This window comes from Alexandromys fortis, unplaced genomic scaffold (genome assembly GCF_014885135.2).
Source record: "Alexandromys fortis isolate MF-2015 unplaced genomic scaffold, M_Fortis_MF-2015_v1.1 scaffold_0, whole genome shotgun sequence".
Taxonomy (NCBI): Eukaryota; Metazoa; Chordata; class Mammalia; order Rodentia; family Cricetidae; genus Alexandromys; species Alexandromys fortis.
Genome location: NW_026067949.1, coordinates 38,697,042 through 38,703,392, shown reverse-complemented (window position 1 = coordinate 38,703,392; position 6,351 = coordinate 38,697,042).

Sequence of the window (6,351 nt, the reverse complement as noted above, 5' to 3'; positions counted from 1 at the left end):
GTTTGCGGGAGAGGGGATTCGAGACAGGGTTTCTCTGTGTAGCTTTGGAACCTCTCCTGGAACTTGCTCTGTATGCCAGACCAACCTCAAACTCAAAGTGATCCACCTGCCTCTACCTCCTGAGTGCTGGGATTAAAGGCCCGTGCTCCACTGCCTGGCTTGAAGTGTGTTTCTTAGGGCTCTTTATAACTAGTATGTCCATGAACTTCAATTTTTTCAGATTACCCACAGAAGTGATGATTATTAACATTTCTTTGGTGTTTGTAAGAGGAAGTGTAATGTCATTTCTTTCCTTATCTGTTCAACAAATTTAGAGAATTGTATGGACATAAGAAGGAGCATGGGTCCCTAGCTCATTATTGGGAAGAGAGCCTCCATATCACAGTTTTGGAATTGAGAAACTTCCTGTCACGTCAACAATATCTCTAAGAACCAACGTGCCTTTTGACCAAGAATAGTATACTGTGCTGTGTATTTCTGTTTGTAACACAAAATGGTCAGTCATAGCCATATACATAATCATGGGCGTGCATGTGCACACGCGCGCGCGCACACACACACACACAAAGCTGAAAACAAAACCCTTTGAAACAAATAAAACTCTCCCAACACAACAGCTAAAACAAATATCAAAAACTAAACCAATCAACCAACGAACAAATCAAATACATATAAAACAAAATCTCACCCACTCCTGGTCCAATATTCAAGAATATTTGTCTTTTGAGGTCTCCCAAACCTCTTGCTTGATTTTTGTAGCCAAAGAAAGACAATTGATATATCTGGAGATCAATGAGAAAGTCTACATTACTTTCAAAATATCATTTTAATAAAATATTTCCAATAAGAAACTGCTTGTGTTTCTTTCTTCCTTTTACTATTCAAATTATTTCTTTTCTTATACTTTTGATTCTCAGCCAAAATTAAGATGGTGGCAGAAGGGTTCTCCTACCCAAGTTTATAAATAAATAGCCTGTGTTAATTTTGTCTCAGACCTAAGTTTTTCTTCAACAAGACGGTTATATGCATAAGAAATCAACACTTTTGGATTGAAATGTGAAATATTTTGTTCATCTTCATAGCTAATTTTATCTGGTTGATATAGAAAGACATGTATATACATGATAATTTTCATATAATGTTAGAATGAATGATTACTTGTGGTAAGAGGAACAAGAACCTGTGGAAACACATTGGGTTGCAGTCCAGGGTACAGAGTAACATTCAGAAAAGGAAATCTAGAGTAGGTAGCATTTTAACCAGCTATGTAAGAAAAGTAAGACCAACAAGTCATAATAGGGAAAATATTTCAGAGTCAAAGAGTTTGTATGTGGGAAATGGTGCAGAGTGGTGACAATGAACACTTTAACATCAAGAGTGTCGGTAAAGCTAAGCAAGATGCCATCGAAACCATTTACACTATGATCTCCTGAAGCTTTAGTTAGCCACTGTAGAAACCAGGTTTGTCTATTTGGTTATGGTTTTTTTCCATGTCTGTTAGAAAGGAGCCTGTGTCATGAATTCAGAAGAGAAATGTTGGATGTGGTAGAATAATATATCATTATTTCTGCAGTAAAGAATAATAATTCTAAGCAAGAGCCTTTGTGGAAAGTTAAGTAGGACAAAGAAATGAGAGACACCATGGGTTGGGCAACTTTTTTCTTTTTTTTTTTTTTTTTAATTGAGCCATTTACGATGCATCTGTTGAGAGTTCTCTGTTTAGGTCTGTTCCCCAGGTTTTAAAATTTAAGTGTTGTTGTCCACCTTGGGAGAAGAGAGGTGCCACTTTGCTTAGTTCAGATACACTTATAAAAAAATCGAGGATTATCCTTTAATCTCTGAATTCAATAGAGTTCCCAATAATTATTCATTTGTTCATCTAAAAGTAGATGCTGAACAGCCAAGAGGCGCCAGGATAAAATTTACATTGGTACATAGTTGATTGATTTCTGTTTCCTCAGAATTTACAAGAGTACCAAGTGTAAAAACATTAAGAAATGAATTCACAATAAACGTGAGCGATCACCACAGCAGTAATCTATGAAAAGCAAGTGGTGGGATGCCATGAGAGTCATAAACCACACTGGATACCACATATGTTTCTTGTTTGGAAATTAAATCTGAAGCTTAGGGATATTTTCTAAGCAAGGTATGCAACTGAAGCTCCCTGAAACATTACTAACAAAAAAGTTAGAGTAATCCCCTATCACTCTATAAGTTTCCTCACTTGAAACCTAAGGTATGGTAAGAGTTCAACTTCAGAGCTGGGCAAATAATTAGTAGAGTAATTGTTAGCATGAAGTGGCTTCATCCACATCACTATCTGAGACTGACCATTATAAACCCCAGCTCTGTAATCCCAGCACTTGGGGAAGTAGAAGCAGGATGACTAGAGTTTCAAAGCCATTCCCCTCTCAATAGTGAGTCTGAAGACAGAGCTAGCCCGGGTCACATGAGACCCTGTGAACTACCTGAGAAACAAAACAGAAAGCGTGCAGACAGACAAACAAAACTGCAGCTCTTACATGGAAGTTACATGTGCATACATGTGAAATACAAATCAACAGTAGTTAATTTTCTTTGCAAGTTTTATCTTTTTCCTACTTTCAGAATTGTATATTCAAGCCTTTCTGTTCTAGAAATGAATTCATAAATACTAAAATCGTGTTAAAAATCAACGGATATCAAAGCAAAAAGGTCTATAGACGATATTTTTGAAGACAAAATGAATTTGAGCAATTTAATAATTAGCAGCACAATGCGGTGGAATGAACACAAGAAAGAAAAATAGAGTTTTAATGTCCTCTGCCTTTGAGTTACTTCGTTTCTTTGTATTTTAGGCTCTCATTTGCAGAATTTAATGATTTAATGTTTTCACTCTACGTTTTCCTTCAGCTAAAATATTCTTCATACTGTTTAATTCACATAGCCTGTAGGAAGAGGCGATTTTTCTTGTTGAGTGGACATTTAGAGTTCTGGGAAAGGACAGCAGCGTCATTGAGTGCAATCAGTTCAAAACAGTTTAATTGTGAATAGTTTACTGGCTGGTACTTTCACTGTCACATGGGAGGAGCATGGAAGGACCACGGTAGTCCTGTAACACCAAGCAATTTCCATTCTAGGATCTTTGAAACAAAGAGTCTTCTGTATTTTTAGTTTCCTGTGCTTGGTGGTAGCTAAAGGTTTGTAAAGCACTTAAAGATGCTAAAGCCAAAACAATACTCAGGAACTGTCCTCGGTATTTGGTTTCCATGATTAAGGTAGCACGCTCCTTGAGCTGCTTAGGATGATGACCTTGGCTGTTTGTTTCACACCCATTGTCTCAATAAGGTCTCTTTGAGTTTAAGAATACCTGCATCTTAGATCTATGTTTGTCTCCTGAGGCTTCACAAAAGTAATTTGGATCTTGCAGGTATTTGATTAATACTTGCTGAATAAATATTACTCTTAAAATTGCTCTTCTACAAAACTATCAGTGATTGAAATTAAAAAGTGCTACATAGGAGGAGCATTTTTATTAATAGATTTAAAACATTCTGAAAATCTCCACATTACATAATATTGGCAGAATGGAGTTCTTTTTGTACTATTTAAATTTTGGATCCCTACTCTAAATCTTTTTCATACATGGGTGTGATTTCATGTTGCTCTGTATCTTCCTGGAAAGCAAGAGAGGTTTATACTATGAATTGTGTTTCCCATATTCCTGTACTATGATAAACCAGGTTCCATCTGGCCCACTTTCTCATCACTCATCCATATTTGATATCCATATTTGATATTTGTTACAGATTAGGCATAGTACAAGGTGCTCAGACAGACCATGGAATCATAGTCTAGAGATAAATTACTGACTAAATGTCTGGGAAGGCTGTATTAGAGCCAGAGAATTGCCAGGGTACAAAAGAGTTCTTTCACGAATCTACGCTATATTCCTTCCATTAATGCCTTAAGAGATTTAACCTTTGTAGGCCATAGGAAGATCAGATCTTATTAGATCTAACATGCTTTCTTTTCCTAACCAAAGTGACAGAATAGTATTGAAGGGCTAACAATGACAACAGAGGAGTACAGCTTTGAGATATGCTTTCTCCTGTATTCATGTTATAATTGGTTTGAGTAACACTTGTCAGAGCAAAGAAAGACAGATCTGCCTTTCCTCACTCTGGCTCCTTAATGGAATTCATAGTTTTGGAAGTGTCCACTATAATTTTCTCATCTCATCAGGGTTCCTCATCACAACCAGGAAAACAAGCTGTATTTCTGTAATTGCTGGAGTGTGACCTTTAATGCTGGGCACAATGAAGACTCCTTGGCCTCATTATGATTATTGATTCATTCAGAGTAAACATATCATTCCCTTGCGAAGTCCCTGGGAAGTCCTGCACGTTTTTCTAATCATTAGTCTGTACTCAGTGCTGCTGTTTTGAGAGCGGCTTCCTTTTGCAAGACAATAATAACAGCTGCTCTCAGCTATTTCTCCCCGAGCTATTGCAGAGCGTGCCCTTCTATCTCAACTATGGCATCAGTGAGAGTGTGGGAGGGAGGTGGGAATGACAAACAGAGCTCTTCTGGATCACACAAGTTCTCCAGTCAGGCCTGCTACGCATTCAGCCTCTCTGATTTTAGAGCTTCACAATGACTACTGTGGCTTATTCATTGGATTCTGCACACGATTCATACCGGCAGATTCTCCTTTACAACCATCTACCTTCAGACCGAAGTTTGTGTGTTTATCTTCTCTGTAAATATACAGAATTCAGGCAACTGCTCACTGCCTCCAAACACAGACCTCTTTAGTTATGTAAAGTTTATTTACAAAGGTGGATCAGACATAGGCTATGCAGTTTGCCTTTGGAGAGGTGGGCTTCAGGATATGTCTTTATTATTGATAGTTTTTCTTTATTTTTGGAAATTTCGTACACATATATAACAAACTATAACCGTAACTACGTGCCATTTCCCCTCCTGAGTCTCCCTATATCATTCCCAATATATCCACCTCCCAACTTTATATCTTCCTAAGTCTCTTTATTGTTGTCAATATGCGCATGGGTGTGGGCCTTCGATTGACGCATAAGAACCCTACCTGTCTACATCCTCTAGAAGAATGACTTATCCTCCCAGAAGTTTTTGCCAGCCGTTGGCTCCTCAGTAATGACTGGAGCCTAGAAAGCGCCTTCCCCATCTACGCAGGAATTTTCTCTGGCTTTCTTTATCTTGTGCAGGTTTGTATAAGGACCCCAGCTTGTGTGATTCTCGAGTGCACTGGCCATGCCATATCCAGAGGTAGCATTCCACAGCAGCCCTTCTATCTTGTACATCCGACAATAGTTCTGCCTCCTTGTCTACTCCTCTCTGAGCCTTGCTGGGAAAGGGTACAGAGTGGCAGAAATGTCTCACTTAGGGCAGAAGACACAGTTTCTTACTCTTAGTATTTTAACCAGTTATGTATCTCTAAGTAGACTGTTACCTACTGGGAGACAAAGCTTCTCTGACCAAGTTGAGAGCAGCGCCAGACTATGGATATGAACTTAAATATTTAAAGGGCAGCATAGCCATGTAGCAAATAACAAGAATAGGTCCTCCCCTAGGGTCATTGCTGTGAAATCCCTCGCCTTGGGCTTTTATCCAAGATTACAGTACCAGTCATGAAATTTCCTCCTGGCAAGTAGGCTTCGAATTCAGTCAGAGAGCAGTTAGCTAGCTGACCACAGTCAGGCAAGTTGTTGTGGGATATTTTATTACATTGGGAAATCTGAGACTATGTTACTAAATTCAATCTTGAATCAGGGGCTAGACCAGAAACCGTTGAAAGGAATTAGCCATAGCATACTGAGAAGCCAGAAAGACAGACAGAGAGATGCACAGGAAGGAGAAGGACTTAGAGTTTTATGGTCCTTTTGGTTTGGGACAGTAGGAGAGACACACTCTTACTACATCCCTCGCTAAAAAGAAAGGTCAGCTGATTGCTTATTGGCCTTTCTGAGTTAGCAAGTTTTCATCAAAACGCATGACCTCTGAGTCTTTCTGGGTAAATAGAATGATAGAGACTTAATTAAAAAACTGCATTTGGTGTCAGCAGCAGAGCTGGGCCAGGGTGGACCAGAAGTCCTGTCTGTCCAGGGCCTGAGTGGCTGGACTGTGGGGCCACAAATGGTAGTTAAAATATCAGTAGATTCAGTCAGTCACTAAGTCAATGTAATAATAATAGCAAATCTTGCCTGTAAAGTCTGTATTGTGCTGTACAGAGGCCAGTGGTAAGTAATTCCACTGACATCTTTTCCACCCTACCACACTGCTTTGAGCTCTATGGATGCTAGCCGGCAGGGTAAGTTTGAGATTTTTCCA